This window comes from Balearica regulorum, chromosome 1 (genome assembly GCF_011004875.1).
Source record: "Balearica regulorum gibbericeps isolate bBalReg1 chromosome 1, bBalReg1.pri, whole genome shotgun sequence".
Classification (NCBI taxonomy): Eukaryota; Metazoa; Chordata; class Aves; order Gruiformes; family Gruidae; genus Balearica; species Balearica regulorum.
In genome coordinates this window covers 47090036-47116319 of record NC_046184.1, presented here as the reverse complement: position 1 = coordinate 47116319, position 26284 = coordinate 47090036, and positions in this window count along the sequence as shown.

The following is a 26284-nucleotide window of genomic DNA, read 5'->3' as shown; positions in this document are numbered from 1 at the left end:
GTGATCATTGAGCTAAATTTATGTTAGGAAAAAAATGTTTCAAGCAGTATAACTTATATCTGAGATCTTGCAATAGACATTTCTATTGAGAGTGAGCTATTTATGGTTATTTTAGTGCCCATAAAAAAGCTTAAACCTTTTTTTTTTTCCTAAAATGGCTCCATCATTACCATTCTCTGTAGCTCTGTAGTAGGATGCTGGTTCCAAATTACTCCAGGGTGAATGGCACATCATTTCAGACTAAAACAAATACCCCAGAAAGCAGTCTTCATGGGCTATATGTACAGTCAAACCCCTGTTAAACTAGGCATTATATACATAGCAAGTGAACAGTATTTAAAGTCTAGAGATAGGACAAGTAATATAGGGACTGAGAAATAAAGGGTAGTATTAAGTTCATCTGGTTTACCTATTGAAAAGTTAAATGTCTCTGTGTAGTCTGCCTTATAGTCAATGGGAAGAATTAGTCACTTCTAGAGGCTGCAATATGATTCAGATAGACTCTAGAAATGCTCATTTTTTGTCACTTGGCAAGAAACACAGCCTAGAATCACGAGTTTACACATAGGTCTCTGACAGTTCCTGATACTTAAACTGTGTTTCATATTTGAATGAATCTCATTCGGGAAGACTAAATTAGTAGCCATATGCCAGGGAAAGTGGCAGAGCTGAAGCTAGGACCCAGGTCTTGCAATTGCCAGCTCGATGCACTGTTCACTAGCACATGCTTATACTCTTCTTGGGTTCCTACTGGCTTTGATATAGGAATAAAAAACATCTTCATCGACACGTCTTCTGCCCTACTGTATACACTGCTGGAGTTTATAATGAATAAGACTGCCACCTATTGAAAGATCACCATTATGGTCATTCTTCTTAACAACCTGCAAAGACAGAATCAAAAACTAGCTCATCTGATTGAGAACAGGAGGCATGATGGTCAAAAAATGACTTTGCAATATTTTTAATATTTTTAATGTATTTTGTATTTTTTATTGAACAAAACAATTATTTTCTTTTAAAATGTATTTCAGATTTGCTTCCTGTCTTCAGGGGAACATCTCAGTTGGACAAGAAATCAGAGGTAAGGGCAGGTGGAGTTATATGACTGGATTTGTTGTGGAAAGATTTTATTTGTTTAAATATGGGTTACTTGATTGTTAATATATTGCATGGACACATTTCAGCTGAATTTTGATTTAAACCCAGAAGTACAGAAAGTCTGAGAATCTGTTGGGGGTTTTTAATAGTAGAAGACTCCAGTAGCTAAAGGATATTTTGTGCATTTAAACTTAACTACAGTTATTGTAGTATAAACAGAAGCAGACTTTTTGAGTACCCAGAACGAAAAACCCAAGCAAGGTGCCTGAAATTTATTACAGATTTCTCCAAAATATACTATGGAATGAAAAGGCAGTTTTCAACAGGTGCTTTTGGTTTTCCTTTTCATATTAATTTCTATTCTCTGCCAACTTATGAAACCTAAGAAACTGATCAGAAAGGTAGCATTAGGTAACAGAGAGGTAACAGTAATAACATACGGATTATCTATTGTAAATAAGTGCCTTGGCAGTTAACATCACGGCAGAAAACTTTTTTTGCCTGTATTTAACAACCAGTTAATAACATACTGACTGGTCAGTGGTCTCATTTTTAAAGCTCCGTAACCCTGGTACAACCTGGTGGATGACTGTTTTCTTCCAGATGTATTCTTTCTGTTTCTTTTCTTCAGAGAAGTTACTTCTATCTTTCCTCGTATGTTCCTCTAATGGAGATAATAGCGTGCCTACAGAATTCATGAAATGGAACGTAGCCAAAGATGGAGACCAACGTGCACAGGCCTGTAAGCCTTGTGCGCAGTCACTTCATGCCTTAGAAAACCCCAGGACTCAAATGTTAGGAAATAAAAAGTCATGACTTCAGGTTGCGTTTCTCAAACAAAGCTCATGAGCTTCATCTATAATCTGACAAAATCGTTGTCTATAATGAAAGGCTTCATATCATTAGAGCTTGCAGCCTTGGCACACCTCAATGTTTGCTGTGCTTCTGGTGCTTACAGCTTTTTCTGTCATCTAAAGCAGATTTATATAATTTTACAAACATCAGATTAAAAAAAAATCATGCTGATGGTAACCATTTCCTATCCCCACTCAGTTTTAAAGGGACCTCAGTAACATGCAGGTGGTTCTTGGTGTGTCTCAGATGAAGCCCTTTGATTTCTTATAGCAAATAATTCTTCTAGTGCCATTTCCCAGAGTAGTGGCATGTCCCAGTGGTAAAGACAAATCACAGTGGCTGAAGAGCAATGAAAATATAACAAAGTCAAAGTTTTAAAATAAACACCTTTTTTTTGCTTATTATTGATACCTATGTTCCATACTCTGTGTCTGAGAAAAGGGAAATCTGTGGATTTTCATATCCATGACTCAAAATTAAGATACTTCATTGATGCTTTGACAATTGCTTCATATTCTAGTTTTCTGACATCACCAAAGGACAGAAAATGTAATTCTAACATACTTGAATAACATGATTTTGAATCACAGCTCTGTGCTTGCATTCTCAGCCTTACCCTAATGAGAATTCAGTTGAGGACATGTTTTCTCTACATACGATTCTCCTGTGACTATGAACATAGTGCCAGTTAGTCTTACTTCCCTGCACGGCATCTTTCTCAGAAGACTGCCTTATAACAAACAAGTGTGTGAGTTACTTGCGGCTCTGCATATCTTTTTAGGTACCAAGTATACATGTTCCTCAGCAGCTTGTTAGTTAGAAGAGATCATTAATTAAAGCGGTATCTTTATGCTTTTGAATGATGGCAATGACTTACATTTGTGAATTAAACTAGTTACATTCTTTCAGAAGTGTATTATAACTGCTCCTCACTACATATTTAATCCTTTCTTTTTCTGAGGTATTTATTGAGTAATCATCACCAGTCTTTTTACATATTTCTACCCAAATGTGTAGCCACCTCAGTACCAATATGTCCCTGATGGTAAAGTTCAGCACTCACGCTGCTTGGCTCTGAAATCGGTTAAGCTTAGATGTTCTGATGAATATCTGCGGGGGGGGGCTAGAAGCTGACTCTGTAGTGCTACCTGTTTAACTGCTAAGGGCATCACGTTTTCACCTAATGACAGTGAGGAGCTGGTACTACCCAAAAATCCACCACTGGGCTACTTACATATTATTACATGTGAGTAATTCACTAAGACTTAGGGAATAAGATGAGAAAATAGATTATGATACCAGTATAATCAGAGTTCACAGAATCTTTTCTTAAGATTGTCCAAAAGTTGAACTTACAAAAATTGACTAATGTACTCAAAGTCTTTCATTACTCCAGAAGAAATATCTCATATAGAGGAAGGTGCAGTATAGTGTAGGAGATAGAAAAAACATAATTATGGGTGATTTGGGGCATTCAGGTGAGTTATTCTGTTTAGTAAAGGCATTTATTGGCTTTTTTATATGAATTCAGTTATCACCTGAGATCATTATTTCCTCTTACCTAATGTTTCTGTGAAGTTTCAGTTCTATAGTAAGGATGTGAAATAAGTGCTTGCCATGCCGGCACAGCTCCAACATTTTCTGAAAGAAGAAGAAAAAGATAGGAAATCTAACAGTTTAAGAAAAGACTGTAAACTGGAAGTTATACATTGTGTGTGCTCACTGATTTTCAAGTATGATAGACATAATGATTTCCAAAGCTTTAAAATTAAGGAGCTTATCATATGCATGGAATTCCTCTGATTTTTTTCCTTCTATTTTTAAACAACTGACAGCATCTATCATCTATTTAAAAGTCACTCCTGGCTAAATTTGATAAACCTAATGAGATATATGACCTTTCCCAAAGGACTGTTACTAGAGATCTCAAAGGATTGAAAAAGGGAGAGGCGTTTCCTAACAGGTGCTTCCTTTTTGAGAACATGCGGTACCCTTTACTGGAGGCAGAAAGGTGGGATGTGACCACTTGGACTTGCAGTGGACATCGCTGGCAATTTCACTGACATGTCTTTCAAATGCAAATAATGACATACTAAAATATGACACTCACTGCAGACTATTTGTTTTCATCCTGGTGTGAGAAATTAGATGTCCCCGTTGTGGATCATTTGAAATTATAATATTAAGAGAACTCATTTAAAACACATGAAAAAATTAATAAAGATGGGAATACAATAGAATAGAATAAATAAATAGAATAGAAGAATAGAATAGAATAGAATATGGTATGAGTAGAATATTTCAGTTGGAAGGGACCTACAACAACCATCTAGCCCAGCTGTCTGACCACCTCAGGGCTGACCAAAAGTTGCAGCATGTTGGTAAGGGTATTGTCCAAACACCTCTTAAACACTGACAGGCTTGGGGCATCGACCACCTCTCTAGGAAGCCTGTTCCAGTGTGTGATCACCCTCTCGCTAAAGAAATGCTTCCTAACGCCCACTTTAAACCTCCTCTGTGCAGCTTTGAACCACTCCCATGCATCCTGTCACTGGATTCCAGGGAGAAGAGCTCAGCACCTCCCTCCACTTCCCCTCCTCAGGAAGCTGCAGAGAGCAATGAGGCCGCCCCTCAGCCTCCTCTTCTCCAAACCAGACAAGCCCGAAGTCCTTAGCTGCTCCTCACAGGTCATTCCTTCCAGCCCTCTCACCAGCTTTGTTGCCCTCCTCTGAACACATTCAAGGACCTTCACATCCTGCTTAAATTGCGGGAACCAGAACTGCACACAATACTCCAGGTGAGGCCACACCAACACTGAATACAGCGGGATAATCCCCTCTTTTGACGGGCTGGTTACACTGTGTTTGATGCACCCCAGGATGGGGTTTGCCCTCTGGGCTGCCAGGGCACACTGCTGACGCGTACTGATCTGCTACCAACCAGCACCCCCAGACCCCTTTCTGCAGGGCTGCTCTCCAGCCACTCCTCTCCCAGTTTATACTTGTGCCTGGTGTTACTCCGTCCTAGGTGCAGAATCTGGCACTTGAACTTGTTAAATTTTATCCCATTAATATAATAAGTGTAGGTGAAAGGATGCCTGCCATTCTGAGAAGTGTCATCTTTCCCTAAAGAAATTGTGGAGAATGCAGGTATGTTGCAATATACTTGAAGAAGTGAACACTGAGGATGCTTAGTTCCAGATCACTGTAATCCCTCAGTGCAGATAATCAGCTCTTGATTAAGCTCCCTTGGAATGATGAGCAGAAAGTTCAGAAAATTCCTACATATTCCTGCAAAAAGGAAGACAAACTTTCTTCAGTCTTTCAGTACTGGAATGATATTAGATTGCTCATGTGTTCATAGTGTCATGGAGTCAAGTTAAGTATGCGCTATTGGGAAATACTTTCAAGTCAATCAGAAAGCTTTTGGCAATAGAATTTTTGAAGACAGTATTTATTGTCCTCTAATGAAAGACAGAATAAAGAAGTAGTGGGATTTAAATATATGATCTTGCCAGACTATGCCAGGCCTATGAAGAGTTTGTGTATGGATAAGTCTGAGCTGCAAAATACATCGTTCTTTCATTTTATGGGTTTAGGGAGACCAAATGGTTAACTGGAAACTTCATGAAGTTTACAGGCACAGGTTGTGAGGATAGTTTGTAGTTTGGACAGGCCAGACAATAGCAGAGTTTCATGTCTGCAATTTGTGAAAGTCTGACTAGCCTAATCTGGTGCTATAGTTTTACAGGAAAACACCAGGAAAAGGAAGTTCACCTACTTCCTATAGTAAGCACAGGAGGCTGGAGGCGTGAACAGCTGACCCCACAAAGGATGACTGCACGAGCTAATGAAGCACTTGGCACAAGGTGCAAATTGACATTAATGTATTTGGAGTTTTATGCCTGTGAGGAAACAGGAAAATGTAGGCTGATTTAGTCCAGACTTGCACCATTTCATAAGTCTGAAAAAGAAAACTTTTTACCCTTTTGACTTTCCCTCAAATATTAAGGGAAAGTCCAAAGAAAATTATTTCTGTGCACTGTAGGTACGTAGAGAGATGCATCTGCATATACAAGGAAACAGTGGTTTGTTTTTTTTTTTTTAAAATACAAACCCCCCCCCCCAAAACCCCCAACACCTTACTATAAAATGGCTAATGCTCACATCTAAGAGAGGTGCAAAAAGGGAAAGGTAACCATTACTGGTCTGTGAAGTGTTCTGTTTATTAGCTCTGAAGCTACTCTTTCATGTCCTGTTCTCCCTTGAAGTGCACTTCTTCAGGGAACCTGCTGCCCTCTGATTGTATTCACACTGTGGTGGAGACAGTGTGTAACTCCAAGCCTCAGGTGTATACAGCCACAAGATAACTAATAAATATCACTGGCTATATGCTACAATAGACTAGAGTGAAGAGAGCTTTGTTGATACTTATCAGTCATTTTATCTGACATTTTCAAACTAAGGCTGGCTGAAAAGATTTGGTAGTGCTTAAGGCTCACTACAAATTATAGGTTCAGGTGAAGTTACTCACCAACATATTAGAGTGGGAAAATGTGAAAAATAAACTTTAATTTTGGAATTAAGGAAATGTTTTGGATTTAATTTTGAAATTAAATTGAACCAAAATTTACCCATGGCTACTATCACACTATTTTAACTTTCTTATTTTTATGCCTCAGATATTTATTCCAGCTGAGAAACTAAATAATCAAACTCTTGAACTTGTAGTTGTATGAATGTGCCACTGTTCCCCTTATTCAGCTATTTACTGTCTCACTGTTGTGTTTTCCAGTCACCTGGAAGAATTTTTCAACTACTCATCTTATGATCATCATCTTTGTTACAGCTTTAGTGTTCCTCTCTGAAGTGTACAAGCTTCTGAGATGATCACCTGAAATCTATGGTTGTGTCCAGCAGTACCTCTCCCTTTTTTCTCTTCTAGTGTAAAGTACTTTCAATTCACTACAAATAGTAGAAATTCAAAGCTAATTTATTAGAGAATTAATAATTATCTGTCAGGACTAGTCACATGCTTAAGGTTTAAGTACATTCTTAACTTGGCTAAGCTTAAAACCTTATAATATATCACTATTTTTGTGTGCTGACATCCTTTGAAAAACCACATTTTAGGAAGTTCAGGCTGTTCAAAATTAGGCTTTCAGAAATTCTATTTGTAAAAAAATGTTTAAAAATTCCTTGCTAAAACCTCAAGGGCAATCCAAACATTTTTTGGATATCTAAAAAATTAATCAAGTAATTCTTGGTATAGCTATGGCCAGAATTAGATTGTACAGTGGAATGACTGTAGTAGTTATGACTCTAATCACACACTTCAGCAACTGAAAATATTTGTTTTATAATGTAGAATTTCATTTTTATTTAATACTGAGGCAACTGAGAGAGTTATGTGGGCTTCTAATCTGATATCAGTGGATCATCTTAGTTAGTCATTAAAAAAATCAATTGATTTATTTCCACATTTCTTTCTTCTTAGCTTCTGCATCTCACTTTTAAACAAGATTATTAAACTTATTTTCCAAGATCCAAATGTTATTATTCAAAAAAAACCCATATAAAATGTGCTTATGTAATGATGAAAGAGATTCCGCAAATTAAATACTGGAAAGAGAAGCTATAATTTTGAAGCTGTAAATTCATCTTATTAAAATGCACAGGAATTTAATTTGTGTAAACAATTGCTCATAACTTTTCTTATTGTAAGTGAAGTTATGAGCAAGACATGGTATTAATTAGGATTTCATCTCTCTTTAATATTTGATTTATGTGTCTGCCTCTAAGTTGATATTAAATTACAGTTTTTAATACTGAAAAAAAAAATTGTATGATATATTGGAACGATCTTAAAGTCCAGAGGAGACCCTAATGTTTACTAAGGAAGCTTCAGAATAATATGGGTCAGCCAGTATCATCTCAGAACTTGAAAGAATATTTTTCAATTTGTATAAGTGTAAATTGAAGATAAGCCCTAAGTATGAGACCTATATCCTTGTTAGAAAAAAACACCCCTCAAATTTATCAATCCTGCTTTTTGTGTCTGTATTTTTCAACAACTCTGCTTGAGAGAAAAATATCCGATTAAATTTAGACAATTGCAGTATGTTTCACAAGAGAGAAGAAATCCCTTATTAAAAATTCTAATCAAAGACTTATGACCCTCCCCATATCTTTCATCCCTGACTGATTCCTGAAGTCTTGTTTTCACTTGTGTTTTGGCAGCTCTTTCTGTCTCTTGATAAACTAATCTGCTAGTTTCACTTTGCCCTCCACATATCCCATTGCATGTGTTTCTTGGTGCTTTCTCCTGAACTTGTTATATCCCATCTTACTTTCAAAGTTCCTAGCTACCAAGCAACTTTTTAATTCAATAAATGTAAAAAAACCCCCTATGTGTGTCTGTGTGTGTGTGCACTGCAGCATCTGCTGTTTGGAAAAGCGTTCCTTTAGCTCCCCAACTTAAAAGTTCGGTCTGAGGCTTCTGTAAGTCAATGGAAAGGCTCACTAGCTCCAGCATAAGATAAACTAGACTCTATCTCCTCTTTCTTCTTCCTAAATCCGATCTTTTGGCTATTACGCTCTATTTTTTAATAATATAACTTGACTCCATTTGCAGTTGTATAAGGAAACTATAAACGACAGCAGAAAAGATTTTGAGAAGAAACCACAGGGGGCTATGCAAAAATTAAATACCATCCTATAATTTATGGCTTGTACATACCATCTCCAAGAAGATAAACATTTGCACAAAGGGATTTTGTTAGGAGCTGCCAAGAACGTTTATGTAAGAGCCTAGCAGTCATGTTCACAGTTTGCAAGTCAATCTGATAAGGCAGAAAAGAATGTAAAATTTTAAAGCATCAGCAAACAACTAATGGAAAAGTGGGTAAAGTTAGGGGATATTCAAAGTATACACTGAGACCAATCTCACCCTGCATGAACACGCCTCAGGCTCAGTAGTGTAGCATGTCATTGCATGGACGACTGAAATCATAATCATCATCATCACCATCATATCACTTAGACTTAAACTAAATTTAGAAAGTCTACCAGTATCACCATAAAATTCTGCAGAACTAATTAATTCTACCTGTGGCAGTGTAAAATATGCACAGATCATCTGTCTATAGACCCTGAGCATCTCGCTGAAAAGACTCCCTTCTTTGTCTGAAAATCAGTCAGTGCACTGTGGAAGTAACAAGGTTAATTTCTTAATATCATTGATAACAAGTAGTTCAGTTAATCATACATTCAAGATTTAATAATATGGAAAGCACTAAATTAGTGTGGAAGATCATGATAACCAGGGTAAATCATCAGAAAATGTGAAAACCTTCATAATTTTGCCCTTTCCTGAGTTTTGTCTCATACTTGTCCTTGAACCTAATTTGAAATTGTTATTTTAGATATTGAAATATTGAAAATAATAATTACTATTATCTAGAACTCTATTATGCTGTCAGTGAGGAACTTTTCACTGACTTAAGTAGTGCCATCTTGTTGATCCTTCAATCCATTCATTGCTGGTTTTATGCGTCTCCTGATGTAGAGGCTATAGAATTATTCAAATATCTGTGGTTTTAGAGGGAGACCTGAAGGCTAACAGGAAGTTATAAGCTTATTGCAAAAGCAGCAGCAAAAAGCTACTTGAAGTCTAAAGGACTTCCAGAAGTCAGTCGTCTAATGCAACTGAACAGATAAAACACATTATAAAAACCTAATAATATGAGAGCTGGACAGTAGAACAGAGTTGAGTGGCTACATTTTTTAACTCCTTGTAATATTTAAAGATCAAGGGCAACAGTGTGCTATGATAAAGAAGTAGCCACTTCTCTTCAGTTGGAAGGAACGGGAACTATAGGTTAGAGTCAGTTATGTTAGACACCTTTTGAAAAAGGCCTGGAGTCTTTTGGGAGTATGTCTGGAACAGTTTTTGAAACTGGCTTTTCACTAATCCTGTATGTGTGAGCAATTAGAATGCTCACATCATTAACAATGATGAGAGGATATGAGAAGTCTGATAAATATGAATCGTCTAATATGCCTGTTCTCTAATGACAGTTACATTAAAATTGTTCATTGTAAGTTTGCTTATACGAGAATTACATTGTCCAGATGAAGGAGTGGAGTTTGACGCATCACAGAACTTCTACAAACCTGCAACACAAATGAGAACTGTGAGCAGGATATTTGTTGTGAGTGATAGTCTTCCTGTCCAAGAAATGACCAAATCAGATTATCCTACTTCTCCAGAGCTCTCTCAAACGGGTTTGTTACCTGAGGTTAATAAATCTTCATTAGTTTTTCTACCACATAAAATAGCTTCATCACTTCCAATTAACTCAATGATCAACTAGTGCCTGTTCAGGATGTCCCTTAAATCTATTTTCTCTCCCATTTGAACCTTGTGGAAATCATCTCTGCAAGATGGTAAAGTTCCAATTTTCCTCTCAGTCTATTGTACATCACTTTGTAAGAGTCTGAGACATGACTTGAAATAGAACACTATTACGTGCACTCTATGGTTTTAGACAGGCTGCCTGGATGCTTTGCTGATTTCAATGCTCACCTAATCAAGCTTCAGTGCTGATCAATGAGCCTTTGTACACTTTTAAGTATTCTCCAAATTTAAGGATTAGGCAAATCATTTTGTCTCATGATTAAAAGAAGATTAATATTAATTTCTATTAATTTTGGTCATTATTTTACTTCAGCTAGTCACAACTAGTAAGAATTTGAAGAAGGAAAAGTTTGTAATTTAAATGGGGGAAACCTTAAATCTAAATTTTTAATTTTTTTTGATTCAGCTGTAGGAGGTTTAATTTCAATACATTTATTGGGAAAATCATGTTGCAATTACATACTATTTTAGAAAGCTTCTTAAATCATTCCAGCTTAGTATCTTTGCTATGTAATCAGATTGGAAGATTTTCAGGAATGGATACCTCCAACTCTCTATTCCTAATTTCTTGAAGTCCTATGTAATGACCTGATTCTTCTCCTCTCATCACAAGATAAAACATTTGAGGAACTTCAAGCTAAATTCTTCTTTGTGGGCAAAAGAAAGCTCCTTAGCTACTTGTAGAAAGACATTTTCTCAGTGTACCTCAACTGCTAAGAAGAGCTGGTCAAACTGAAGATACGTGAGATGTATGTTTCTGTGATGTGTCACAACTACTCAAATTACCTCCTGAGGTATAAATTGGTTTTGTATTTCTATCCCATATGGAAACCATATGTTGATCTCTCAAGGATTTAATTTTAACTTTTTAAAAGGAAAACAAGAGGCACAGTAAGTTCTCTTAAATTTGCTATTTGACAAATAATCTGGATGGGAATCAGTTTGCAATGAAGACATAGAAATGTAGATGTTTGCATGTGTATTGATATGTCTAAGCTTCTATTAAAGGAGGTCTACTGGACAAAACTTACAGAACAATTTAATTCACCTTCAGGTGAGCATTCAGGGATTAGTTAGCTAAGCAGTTTCCACACTATTTGGGCTGTATTGTTTAGGATGTTGATTGTGTAGCCTGAACACAGTTTTCCAGATATACTGCCATCTCAGATGCCCTGGTTGAGTCTTGATGAGGCCAGCATCAGCAAGTCCCAGGACCTAAAGGGGAATGTCCTTCAGTTAACAGTTGGAACTGCAGACTCTGGCACACCTCAGATGGTGTTGAATGCCTGCGCCTAGGCAACTGCATTGAGCCCTATTAACTTTAAGGGAAATTAGGCACTAGCTCACATTGTAGATACCTAATTTGAGGTGACTTAAGCTGGAACGGAATTCCTAGCCGTGTCTTTCACATGAAGCATTTGCCTGATTGATAGACTCTGATCCAATGCAACTGAAAAACTTTTAACAATCTATGGAGAAGTGTGTAAAGCAATAGTTTAAAAGCTGAAATGCTCACACTAATCTGGAATTTTCTAGGACAGTATGTTATTTCCTCTTGAACATAAAGGAATATGTGAGGCAAGGGTGTGTGTGAGAAGAAGAACATAACTGCATAAAGAAATGAAAGGAAATTTATTGCTTATAAACTACATGTAAATTGTTTTTAAGCTTAGTTTTACTTTTTTTCAAGTCTCAAGCAAGACAGAAGGGAAGGGACAAGAGTCATGTGAGGCAAATAAAAGCAAAAATAACACTGAAGGTGTTTGATTTTTTTTACCCCAACAAAAGTTTTCTGAAAAAGTAACATAAAAAGAAAAAAGGAAAATTAGATAAAATGATTAAATGATTTCCATATAACCTCTGAAAGCATACTGCAGTATCATTTCATTAGAGCATTCTTACTCTGAGGCTTAAAATCTACTTGTGTCACTTGCCCGTCTACCCTCTCTCCAGGATCTGTAAGCAGATGTAATGGCCAAGATACATAAGCACATTGGGTTTGATTCTGATATAAATGGGAAACCATGAATTTCATGATGGACTCTCATCTTCAAGTCAATTGCTCACTTATGTTATTGGAGTAGTTAAGCCCAGAAGAGATTTTCCTGATACTATTTTTTTATATTACCTCTGTAACCTTTATATCTGGAAAATCTCAGTAGTTTCCTATAGTGATCCATTCTGTACTTAGAAGGAAATAAGCTGTCTCTCAGCATCTTTAGCTTCTGGGTCCTGCTTACATTGCTAAAATGAGTTGACAAGAAAAGTTGAAAAATGTTCAACAAGAAATTTCTGGACAAGTCAAAATCTCAAGGAAGTTTCCTTGGGAGACCAGCTCTAAACGTGAATGAAGACTTGCAAAAGATCAATAAATAGTTTTACAGTTGTAGTTTACATATCTTTAAAAGTGATAGTTTTGAGAAGACATGATGAGCCTCAGAAACATCTGGTTTTTACCTTATGGGAAAGTCAAAATGAAGTCAGATTTGGTTTAGAGAATATGAAATGAAAACCACCATAACTGCACAAGAACATACAAACTTCAACCTACCTGATTTTGCTAAATTGAAAAAAAATTGCCTCACAAAACTCCTAATATAATTCTCCATTTGTTTCTGAAATTGGATCTTTCTATTAAATCCCAATCTTTGGATGCTTTTTAGAAGATTTTTGCGGTGTATTTCTTCAAACAATTGACAGCTCAATTAAGCTGAATGATTATAAATACTCAGGAGTAAAGCATGTCACTCAATCTGTCTATAAAGTATAAGTGAACACAAAAAAATACAAAAGCAGTGAGTAAATAATTCACCTTAATTATTTTAACACGTAATTTAATCAGCAATTACTTGCATGCCTGGCTTAGAAAAAGACGTTTCATCAATTCCAATTTGCAGAAATAGTTTTCTGCCTCTCTTATTCCATAGAAACCAACTGCTTAGGAAACAAATTCCTATTATCTAGCCAGAAGATTATAAGAAATATCCCTGAGATCACTATGACTGTGTTTTCAGTCCACTGTTGAAATCTCTACCAAGTGGTACATATTAAAATATAGCATTAAACGCATGAGAAATATAATTCCCTTTTGCCTGAGCAGTCTTCAAAAAGCAGACACATTTGGTGCAGGCAGCAAGACAGTCTCTTTCAAGCCATTATTGATGGGGCTTGTATTTCGTTTGATCAGAACACTTTTTGTATCCAGTAAAACATTTTTCCTCTCATTATGTCAGCTTCCTTATTAATCAGACCTCAACATATTTCACCACAGACACAACTTATGCAATAGTTCCTTTTACAAAGAGATATGAATGCGAAGGATTCTTTTTCCCCTTTACATTAGTTACCCTTCTGTTGAAAGTGATACCTTTCAGCTTGCCAGGAAATGTGCATTTTGATTTCTCACTATTGTTTAATAAGCTCGTCATTACAAGGAGCAGCCTGTGCAGCTGTGTTCAGGTGCCACTGCAGAGTGACCTGTACTTCCCTTGCCAGTCAGAACAATGAGGAGAGAAAACAGATAACAGGCAGAATGTTGCAGATAACTGAGGTAAAGAATTGCAGAGGGAATTGGTTTTGGCAATGATAATCTTTTCCCTTGATTTAACAGCCAAAATATGGCTAAAATTTTCCACCACCTTGTCATAAGTTCCATGGAAAGTGACGTCTGAGCTGTCGGTACGGAGCATAGTGTGAGCCTTTCCAGACTTCTCTGAAACCAATAGAGGGTGTTTCACTTACATTTGTATTGGAGTCATCTCAGTGAAACAATATTTATAGAATAAAGTTAAACAATGTTCAAAACTATTGTAGTCAATCAAGGCAAAAGTATGAACTTGCTACTAAAAAAAGAAAAAGAAAAAGTTGTAACTTCTTCAAAGCATTTTGTGCAGTGAAACCACTCTTTACAATTGAATAGATACATTTTCAAAAACACTCAAATCTTTCTATTGCTCAACATCAGTATCTAACACATAGGATAATGATATATGATAGTAAATTTGATAGGTAATGCTTATAGTAGACATGAAAGATCTGTAGTGCTGTGAATTTCCTCATACTTTGCAATATAAACTGGATCCATAGAAAGAAGAATAGCACAAACAAGTTTGAAGCCACACGTCAGAAAAGCAAGTATAATCTTACACTAATGCATGTCACCATAAGGTCAATATTGAGACTTTTGTAACAGATATTTCTTGTTTGAAGAAATATTAATCGTATGCAACAAGGTGCTTCTGTAAGATGTCTGAGAAAGGGCGAAGCCTGTATTACTTCTCTGCTGGCTACGTACTGATGGGCACACAAAGTGGATCAGAGACATGGAGGAGAAAAAAATATGTCAAGAAGCAGTTTCCACTTAGTGATTGTTCTTCATGAATGATGAGATCACACAAAATACTTATCCTCATGAAGAAAGCAAAGCAAAAATGGACAAGAACAATTAAAGTAAACATGGGTTTTATTCAGTTAGTTATAAAATTTCAGTTTGTAGAAATCAAACTGAGAAAAGCATAACTAGTTGAACTTCAATGTGTCAGTGCCTCTAAAAGAATGAATTAAGACCTGTAGGGTGTACTTTTGTTTAGAAAAACTATTATGTTGCTATGTGCTACAAGGACAACCCTGATTAGCCTTAATTAACATCAATGCACAAATGTCAAGGTGGGGTTTAGTTAGCTGTTTCTGGTATAAGATTTTCCATAATTATGGGAGTGAGAAAAAACTTTTATAGTAGTAATGAGAGACAAAGAAAGCTACTATTCCACAACATTTTTAATGGAATTATAAAGGAGAACTAATCTCTAAATAAAGTGTTCATTTACTTTTTTTTTTTTTTTTTAATTTTATTCGATACAAGAAGATTGAGAAGTCTGTAAGTATGCTGTCTGGATGGGTGCCAAGAAAAATCCTATATGAAGCTTTAGTAGTTTCAGCCTATATATCGTTACATATTTTTAGTAGTGCCCTAGCTAATACCTATGATATAATTGTAATGTGATTAATACAATTGTGTTTAGCTGACTTCCTGTGCATAAATGATTTCTAATTTAATAGCTGAGGATTTAGTTATTAACAAGAAGGCATATGATGCAGGAGAATTGTCCAACGTCTGGTCCTACATCTGAGAGTATGGAATGCCAACATAGGAAAAAAAAAAAAAAGGAGATTTTACTAACATAGTAGGTGAAAGAAGGTAATAAAATACATAGAACTGTGCTGAATAATGGAGAGAAGAAAATTCTCATTTACTGTATGAAAACAACATTCCTCTTCAAAACTTGCACTGGGATACTACTGTGTTGTGTTCCCATGTGAATTCTGAATTCTCATTTAATTCCCCTTAGGGCTTCATTCATTTTTTTTCTAATTCAATTGGCATCTCCAGGACAGATATTAAAGTTCATTTAGTTTTCTGAACAGACCTTTTTATTTTCAGTCTATTTCTGTCTTTGTGCTGCTGAGAAGAGCTGTGACCACTTCATCTTCCTCAGCCAAACATTGCACATGGTTTATATATAAAACACATTATATGTTTTCTGCCAAAGAAACAAAAAACACCTGGAAGATGGTTGGAAGATGACTAAGAAGATATGGAATCATAGAAAATATGTCTGAAAGAGATCTCAAGAGCTTATTTGATTCATTCCCTGACTCATTCCAGGATCAGCTATCATCTCTCATAAACATTTGTCTAACCTACTGTTACAGAAATCTCTCCTGATAGTAATTTGAAACTTCCCTGAACTCTGTTAAAGTTTCTCTTTGGTCTTTACCCCAAATCTGTAATTTGAGGATTGTGACACATATTTTAATGTTGAATCCGTAGCTGATGCTGAGAACATTACATTAATTTCTGTTTTGAAGCTGTCTTTTACACAGTGTAAGACTCTTTCAATATAAAAATGTCAGATAGTATACTAGAGGGGTCAGTCCATCTTATTCTGCTTCATATAGTCTTTCTTAAGCAGTTCTTATTGGCTAGTGTTAGATACAGAATGGTAAGTTAGGTGAACCTTTGAACACAGTGCAGATCATTTTAGCATTATCTCTCTTTAAACTTTTTGTTGTCCTTTCCCTAGATTGGATGGTTTTCAAATTTCCTGTTGTAGGTTATTTTTTTCTTGCCATCTCATCATTCTCAATCTTCATTTTATTTAATATTTTGGAGGTTCAACAGTGTTTCTGAATTGCTCAAGTTTTGCTCTCTGATCTGCTTGCAACACATTCTCTACTGAAGTTGTTGAAAATCTGTTGGTCAAAATTTCTAAATACAATAATGGTATTGGTCCAAGACAAATCACAGAAGAAAATCTCTGTGGTCATCCTCAGATAACTGACTCCAATTTCACAATGAGCTGCAAATAACTATAATTTTCATAGAATCATAGAATCATAGAAAGGTTTGGGTTGGAAGGGACCTTAAAGATCATCTAGTTCCAAGCCCCCTGCCATCGGCAGGGACACTCTCCACTAGACCAGGTTGCCCAAAGGCCCATCCAACCTGGCCTTGAACACTTCCAGGGATGAGGCCTCCACAACCTCTCTGGGCAACCTGTTCCAGTGCCTCACCACCCTCATAGAGAAGAATTTCTTCCTAAGATCTAATCTACATCTACCCTCCTTCAGTTTAAGGCCATTACCCCTATAATGATATAGTGATGTTGTCTTATCGCTAGGTGCCCTTGTAAACAGTCCCTCTCCAGCTTTCTTGTAGACCCCCTTCAGGTACTGGACAGCTGCTCTAAGGTCTCCCCGGAGCCTTCTCTTCTCCAGGCTGAACAACCCCAACTCTCTCAGCCTCTTTTCATAGGAGAGGTGCTCCAGCCCTCATTTTAATATGTATCAAAATATTCTTTTTCAAAACAGTTTTCCATACAACTTAATATTTTCTTATCTATAGCATGTGTCTACTTTGTTAATGAAATTATCATGTAAGAGAAAACCAAAAGTTTATGAAGGTATATATTAGATAAAATTCTTCCATTTTTCCTCAAAGCTTGTTTTTCTGCCACAGAGGAAATGAAATTGTTTTGACCTGGTTTGTTGTTATCATAAGCTAAAATTATGAGTTATTTCATTGCCCTTGGCTACTAGAACTTAGATTCTGCATACCTGAGGAGAGGCTTTTGTGCAGATCTCTGCAAAGTTTCAGTAATTACTCCAACCTAATTTTCTTTGTTGCTGTTGTTGTTGTTGTTGTTGTTTTTTAAATACCTGAGTTTAACTGTTAGATCAGTAGTTGCTTTTCAGATACTACTCATGTTGCTCTTGCTGCCTTAATGTGAGTCCTTGGCAACCTACTGGTCCCCTCTGAGTCCCATTTCATGTGTATTACAGGCGTATTTTTTTAACAGATTCCACTTGACCTGAAGGAAATAACAGACATAAAAGCTTTTATTTATGGTGATGCCTCTGTGTATTGGTTTAATGTCACAGTGAAAGACAAAAAGATCTCATTTTGAACTAGTATGCTGCAAATCTCATTTCCATTGCCAGAATGGGCCAAACTTGGAAATGTATATTGTTTATTCTTCCTTCTATTCTACAAAACCAGAAATTCATTATTTTGAGACAACAAAATATATATGGAAATATTGTACCCAAAGGCTGTGTCATCTTTACCGAAAGGGGTTGTTTTTACAGTAAAGCAGTTGACAAATTCTCTAGCTTCTTTGTGTAGTTATATGCTTAGCTATTTTAAGAAGTAAAACTAATTGCCTTGGCACCACAAAGATATGACCCTTTGAAAAATGAATTCATGTAAGTTACCACTCAGAAACAACATGGTGTTTTTAAGCAGAAAAGCCAAAACTTTGTACCTGATTTCTTACTAGCTCAATAATAGACTTGATTTGCTAAAAAATATTGATAGTAATTCCAAACATGCCAAAGTGTAATTGACTAGAACAAATACTTAAGTAGAAATTAATCCTTTCACAGTTCTTTCTTAGAATATCAGTAAATCTTACCAGAATAAGTGCATCTGCTACCTATGGTTGACTGGAAGCAGATTTCTGCATGCAGACAAGAATATCACATAAATTTTAAACAGAGAAAGTTAGAAGAGTTTCTTTTCTATACATAGAGGAAATAAATTGATTATGTCCCTAGTTTTCCTCCATACGTATCTTTCCTATCTGCAATCTGTCTTTTTTAGCTGCTCTTTTTGAACACTGAGGGAATGTAGATATGAGCCAGACTCAGTCAAAAGGCTCTCATACAAAAGTTGTAATCTGGGAAAAACATACCAAAACCCTTATCTTTGTATGTTTCAGATCAGGTTCAATCCTTCCATCTTGAACCCACTTCTAATAGAAATGTCCTACTATGTGTCATTTTTCTTTTTCTTTTCTGATGCAATAGCTCTGTATAAGGCATTAAAAAATTAATGGTTTGATTGTCAGTGAAGGGAAAGAATAGCAGTGAAGGAAACACATTAGACTGCACAAAAATATCCTTCCGGGTTAAAGACAGATGCAACCAGTTCAGGAAAGTATCAGCTCCTCATAAAAATAAATTCAAGCAAAAGTTTGACTGAGATTCCAAAATATCCTTTTAGCTTCTGTCATTTCACACAGGTTTTATTTTCCAAATTCATCCTGAAATCAGAAGTGTAGATGCTTTAATGGTAGAAAATGGCTTCTAACCACATTTAACTGCTTGAAAAAACTCTTGTAGGTAATTATATGTCAAATTTATCTCCTGGTATTTTGAAGAATTGGGTGTACTGAGGGTCAAGATGTAACATCTTAACCATGTAGTTTTTAGCAACTTTGACCTAAAGATGTTGTACTTGACTCCTAAGTACAAGGATCTGCCCTTTTGCAGGTTCCTCTTATGTTTGCTGATGACAAATCTGGTTCTATTTTTTGTGCCCTTTGCATTTACCTGTTGTTTAAGTAAACATTACCTCTCATGAGGTAAAAGGCTTTTCTAATGGTTCTAGTAATTTAGATGCATTAGTTTTCAGGTCTTAACCCAAGATATCTTTTTGTTTGGATTTTAGTTGGGGGAAAAAAGAGAAAGAAAAAAAAGAAAAATCCTTTTTCAAATCTCAGGTTGGAGTTTAAAATCCATTACTCAGAGAAATTGAAGATCTTGGCTATGATTTCTGTTAGATACTCTATTGATTCAATGCTTGCAAAAGTACTTGCTTCTGTAAGATTCACGGTCAAGACTTTTGGATTAAAATGCTTGAAGCTATCAGGTAACTAACAACTTTGAGCTGCTTATAAGGGTCAGATTATGAAGTTTTCCAGGTTTTCCATCATTATTTGCAGCAGCCTGATAATTGGTTTAATTATAGCTGACAACACAGCTTCAAACAAAAATGCAACAGTGAAGAAATCTGTGGCTGGAAGTGAGCATTGACTTGCTTTAACTTTCCTTCTCTGTGAACAAAACAGCTGGCTAACAATTTTTTTAATTTATTTATTAGAAAAATACTAAACATAGTGAATGAAATCTAGTGTTCACAGATGTATTTCCAGTTTGCAAGTTCAGGGGGGTTTTGTGGTTGTTTTGGGGTTTTTTGTTTGGGTTTTTGGTTGGTTTTTTCTTTGGGGTGTGTGTGTGGTGTGTCAGATTTCAGTTTGAAGTACTCTCTATTCCCTTCGGCTACCTTTTATTTTCCAGAAGCAAGATGTAAACTTATCATCATCATTCATTCATTTTACTTTTTTCTTGGCTTCTGGTTTCCTTTTTCTTTTTCTTGTGCTCAGTAGCACTAAAGTTTTGACTCAAGGTTTAGTCTCAATGTTCAATCTAAATGGATTATAGTTTAAGTACAAATAGATTTTTAATGTCTTTTTCTTAATCTGTTTTTATTCTATTTTACAGTCCCCACTGTCTCCCTAAAGTTTAGTTATGTTATTCTAGTGTATTTAAATGTAAGATAAAAGGTAGGTCAGCACTCAGTCACACTTACTACTTCAACCAGTTCTTATATTTGAGTTAGGATTGAGTCAGGAATAGTTTATTTAACTATCTTACTTATTCAAGTGTAAATGAACAAGTCCAAGATTGAATAATTTGTGTTAAACATCAGCTTTTCCTAAGTATTTTAATCTTCAAAAAATTCAGTATCAGAATATTCCAACTGGAAAATTATGAGATGCTTCTACCAAGTGAACATTAATTTCTGCTGTCTGGGAGGAAAGATCTGTGCTCAGTGTCTTGCGTATTCCCTCTGTTGTTGACTCATTTGCTTATTGGTTATGGCCAATATGCACGTTGGTATAATTAGTGTTACATATATTTCTCCATTATTCAGCACAGTGGTATCTTCATGGTTTTTTCCAGAATTTCTGGAATTTGAACCTAATTCGTCAATACTTGTTTCATTGTTTCTTTTTCCTTTTTGTTTCTTTCCTTCACTTTAGCCGACTAATAACTGAGCTGATCATTCCCAAGGGAAATAAACAAACAAACATGAAAAAAAAATTGCCTCACTGTTCAAAGTTGTTTGAAAAAACTCAGTCGTTCTCTATCTGTATTCTCTATTGGTTCTCTCTGAACTTCCTATGCAGCAACAGTGGAATTACACAAGACTGAGTTACGCAATTATATCCAGTTCCAGCTGTATAAATACAGACAGTGAAAAACTTTATCTGCAAACCAGTTGTTATTGATTACAATAGAAAGACAAGTTTGACAATCAATAATTCAGAGTGGTGGCGATAGCTATCTGATGAATCTGACTTCACTCCTTCAATTTCCAGCTATGTTTCAGGTTACGAAGTGCCTTGCTGTGAAATGGAGCTGTACCCAGAGGCGCCTGTATCTTTGTATGTCCAAGAAGCTTGATAGTGTAGCTTTCATCAGAAGAAACCCCCTTTGCACAGAGTAGGTTTGTTACTTTCATCATAACTGACCAGCAGAAAGATGCCTGCTCCTGTCTAGGCTATTTTACCAGGCTTTTAAGCACTCTTGTGCATACATTCTTGCTTCCACTTCAACACAGTTATGTTTTTAGCTAGTGATTTCAGGGTTTGTTTAAAGATTATGGTCCAGTAACATTGCCAAGTAATAAGAGTTTCTTCCTGAACATTTTGTGCAAATAAGCTCTTTACAGCCAGGTTAATAGCACTAAATACACCTGGTGATATTTACATTGCTTTTATCCAGCCTGGAAATGATTGTTTTCTTAGCATTTTACACAGAACAATAATAAGTGCTGACTGCTGCGTTATAAACAAGGAGGGTGGGTGCTGTTTATATCTCATCTTACTTTTAAAATGCCATTTTGCTATGTTCATATTACTAAAGTGATGGGTTTACAATGATACGAATTGTAAGGGTTGCAATGCACTGTTTAGTCATCAAATATATTAACTGGTCATCCTGTGTGCACACCAGTGCCGTATAAAATAATGAGTGAGCCATAAACAAGGGAATAAAAAATAACCTTAGCTGGTTTTAAGAGTTCCTTATTCACTGGCTGGAAGTAATGCAAAAGAATTCTGCCTGCTACTGCCAACTGAGAAGTGCCATTTCCAAGCAGCAATATGCAATGCAAGTTCTTCTTCCCTAGCTAAATTGCTAAAGACCAAACAAATAATTTCAAAGCCCTTTGCTCTTTGTCTCTTAATTTATATTGAGTTGAAATATACAGTTTCATCACACAGCTTAGTTATATTTTAAAATTGGATGCCATTGATTCAGCAACTTTATGCTCATTTTCTCCAAATTGAAAACTCTTAAAAGGTGAAGAACTGAACTATTTCATAAACTTGAATAAGACTAATGAGAATAGGGAGAGTATCAGAACACTAGGGAGAAATCTAAACATCCTCACCGAGTACAAGAAAAACCCAATCTTGTACGAGTTTTACATTCCACAGACTTTACTGCTTAGAAAAAATGAACAGTAAAATAATATTTTGTAACTATTTTTTTCACATAAATCAGGTCAGAAGGGTAAAAGAATAGAGGCAAGCCATGTTTCACACAGTCTATCATTTGGCACAAATTGGGACTGATAAAACAAAAGGGAAAACAAACTGGGTATTCTAAGCCAATCTGAGTAAAGCAATAATGTAATTATATTTATGAACCTGTTGAAAAATGAGAGATAGTAATACAAAGAACTGTCCTTGCTGTGTTCAGATCAAGAAGGTAAAATTCATCACTCCTTAGTTTAGCAACCTAAAACATAAGCACCAACCTATCCAGTCACCCAGGTTTTCTCAATGAAGAACAAACATGATTCAGGTTGTGCACCTATTTTGATGTGAAACTTACAGTGGAATGAGTCACCTTCCAGAGGTATCACTGACTGTAGAGAAAGCCCAGAAGATAAGAGGGTATCTGCCTTTTAAATGGCTGAAGCTACAGGATGCGAATGCCATGTTTAATTTGGCATTCCATTTATTCTAACTTAGTATAACTAGTATCCACTTTACCACAATTGTTGATACACCTGGATAGTACAAAAATCAACAACCTCCTTTTTACATTGTGGAGTTATAAAGTATCTGACTCAAAATGGCTTGGACTTATCATTACAAATAACTAACTAATGCCATAGCATAAGAACTATAGGACAGAAATGAAAGACTGTGGCTAAAACAATATGTAAATAAAAGGTATTTTAAAAATAATGCATCCTGGTTTCAGCAGGAATGGAGTTAACTTTTTTTCTGCCAGCTGGTATAGTGCTGTGTTTTGGATTTAGGATGAGAATGATGTTGATAACACACTGGTGGTTTTAGTTGTTGCCAAGCAGTCGAGGACTTTTCAGCTTCTCATACTGCCCTGCCAACGAGAAGGTGGGGGGTGCCAAAGAAGTTGGGAGGGAACACAGCCAGGACAGCTGACCGAAATTGGCCAAAGGGATATTCCATACCATACAACTTCATGTTCCGTTTGCAGCTGGGGCTTTGCATGGCAGCTGGGGACCTTGCATGGCAGCTGGGGGTCTTGTGGAGTATTGACTTCAGGTGGTGGGAAATTGTGCTGTTCGTCACTTATTTTGTATATATTATTATTGTTATTGTTATTTTCCTTTTTGTGTTTGTCCTATTAAACTGTTTTTGTCTCAACCCATGAATTCTCTCACTTTCACACCTCTGACTCTCTCCTCTGTCCTGCCGTGAGGGCACTGAGCAAGTGGCTATAAGGTGCTTAGCTGCCAGCTGAGGCTAAACCATGACATAATGGTATTAAAAGAAAAAAGTAAGAAAAAAACAGAGAATTGAATGAATGAAGCTGTGAGGAGAAAAATGTCCAAATAAAAATTTAAGTGTGTTTTTACATCAATTTCCCTTCTTTTTGTCTTACTCTTTTCCCACCCAATGTACAGCTTAGGTCAATAACCTTCAGCTGTTGTAACTGCCAGGATATAGAAACCCTAGCGAAGCCTCCTTCCTTTTGAACAGACCATGTAGCTGCAGAAAAAATGAATAGTGTACTATGACTCTGCTAGGATATTTTTCTACAAATTATTAACTGTTCTTATAGTGCAGAGGATGTTTGGTGGAAGAGAGAATACATGCAGTTATTTCTTTAGTGTGATTATGTGATGAAATGTCATGCTATACCAGTTACTTTTTTCTTATTCTGCATTTGAATTAAAAGCATACAATAAGAATGTGCAGTGCCTATTGCCATCCTCTGGACCCATCTCTGCACCCAGATAAATGTTCTTCCTGACTGTAACTGTTAGTTTTCAGGCATAGTAAATAGGAAATGTATAGGCACATGAGCATTATGAACGTAGAAAGGCCACCCACATTCTGATGCTGGAGTGCCAATCTTTTAGAGAATATTAAAACAACATGAGAGAAAGCATGAGAGAGAAGTGGATGATGTGAAAACTTTTGCAAGAAAGTTCTCTTTAATGTTGTAATATTTTCCATCAACACAAGCCACCTTCCTCTTATCCTCAATTTGAGTCTACATCTCACATTTGAGTCTTCATGCAGATTGTAAACCCACAGAGTAAATATGCAATAAGTGAAAGAGAAAATTACAGTAAATTGACTTATCCACTTTACCTTCAGTCTTTTTATATATCCCAGTAGAATCTTTAGCGTGTGTATTAATAAAGCGAATGCTGGAATATTTATATTTCTAATTATCCTAACTGAAAATAAGTGGCACAGGCAAGATTCTTCTGACTATAATTCCATTTAATGCAGCTGTAAAGTCATGTCCATAGGAGAATCAAATTAGAATTTATGCAGACAGTATGCAAATAGTTTAGGTTTTTGCAGGTAGAATTAACCTTTGGGATACTCAATGCCATGTGTATTTGGTGGAGTGTTTATAATGTGTCAGATGAAAAACCCTTGAGTGGATTTGAAGAGAAGGGATTCTTCTCAGCCTTTTGTAGCATATAAACTAATAGTTTTGCTTTATTTAGCAGATTAATCTCATTTTACAAAGACAGTAACTCTTGGTGTGTTCTAATCTAATATGCCACAATTAGCAATTATATACATGTGCAGTGCTTTCAGAATCTGACCATGTATTTGTTCTTTACGGAAACAAGGAGAGACGCTTCTCTTAACATACAGATTGTACTTGGGTGAGTGACTACATGATTTCTGGAAGAGTCAGAATGAAGACATGAGGTGTGTGTTGAGGATAGTCAGTCCTATGGAACTTTACTAGATAAGAACAGAAATTACTAAATATTGGGTTCTTTGCTTTTCTAAATTGTACTTACTTTTCAGAAGCACACAGTAATGAAAGAATTTCTGTGTTTGAATTTCTCAACTCACTGGTCTTTGAGAGTTTCTCATACAAAATAAAGCATTTTGATTCCAACTCTCACAGAGCTGAATATTTAAAGAGCTTATTTTATTATATTTAAAATATTCATAATTGGAATTACCTTCAAATGCAGAGCTATCATCTTGAAGTACCATGCTAGAAGTATGATATACACATTTTTTATTCTTGCAAAAAGGAAGCAGTAAATTAAATGAATATAAATTATTCTATATACCTATTGATTTATATTTACACTATGGCAATACTTAAGAGATCATTTCAGACATCTATATATATTGTAAAAACACAAAACACAGTCACTGCCTCAAAAAGGTTTATAATTGAATGTAAGGCAAGGCAAGAGGCACCAGATGAATGCAGACTGGCAGGGAAGTACAAGGAAGAAGTGACACAGTATTGGTCAGCATGATAGGCAATGGTCTCAGCAACCTGACTTAAAAGCTTCATGTTGACGAGATCAAACAAACGTTGTATGCGATTATTCAGCACCAGCTGTGTCTTTGTACTATAAAGTTCAGTGGCCTGTGGCTTGAGAACATCAGTCGGTGGTAAAGATCTTAAAAAAACAGAAGACAAAAAGAAATGCACCTTTAAAAGAAAATGTTCTTTTGTCTGCATTCAGATCCTTTTGATTTCTCAGTTCTTCATTTTGCCTTCCCAGTGGACTTCAACTTGAATAAGAATGCGAAAAAAGTAGATCTGAGTGATCCCAAGGTAACTAACAATGTGACGAATCAAAGAAGAGTTAGTGAGTTTTAAAATATTATTCCATCAATTGTAAGAATCACAAGTATTATTGGACTCAGGTGAGTTTAGCTTAAAGAAAGAATGTTATCCAAAGTGTACTGCCTATATGATGCAATTAATTTAATCAACATGTTGTTGATCAAGGACAGTTTAGGATCCTATGTGCTGGGAACAATACACCATCTATTTGACCTTTCTTCTAGGGACTGGAACCCAGATACTCACCAGTGATTTCATTTGAGACTCTGCTTTGTCTGGTAACTTCAGTGCCTGAGGAATCTCCTCTTCTTGTACAATAATATCTTTAAACCTCTAATAAAACAGTCCCTAAAAATAAATTAATGACGACTTGATAACTCATTCAAATGGTTTCATTTTGATGACTCACTTGTACATTTGTCACAAAAGAGAGCATGACCTG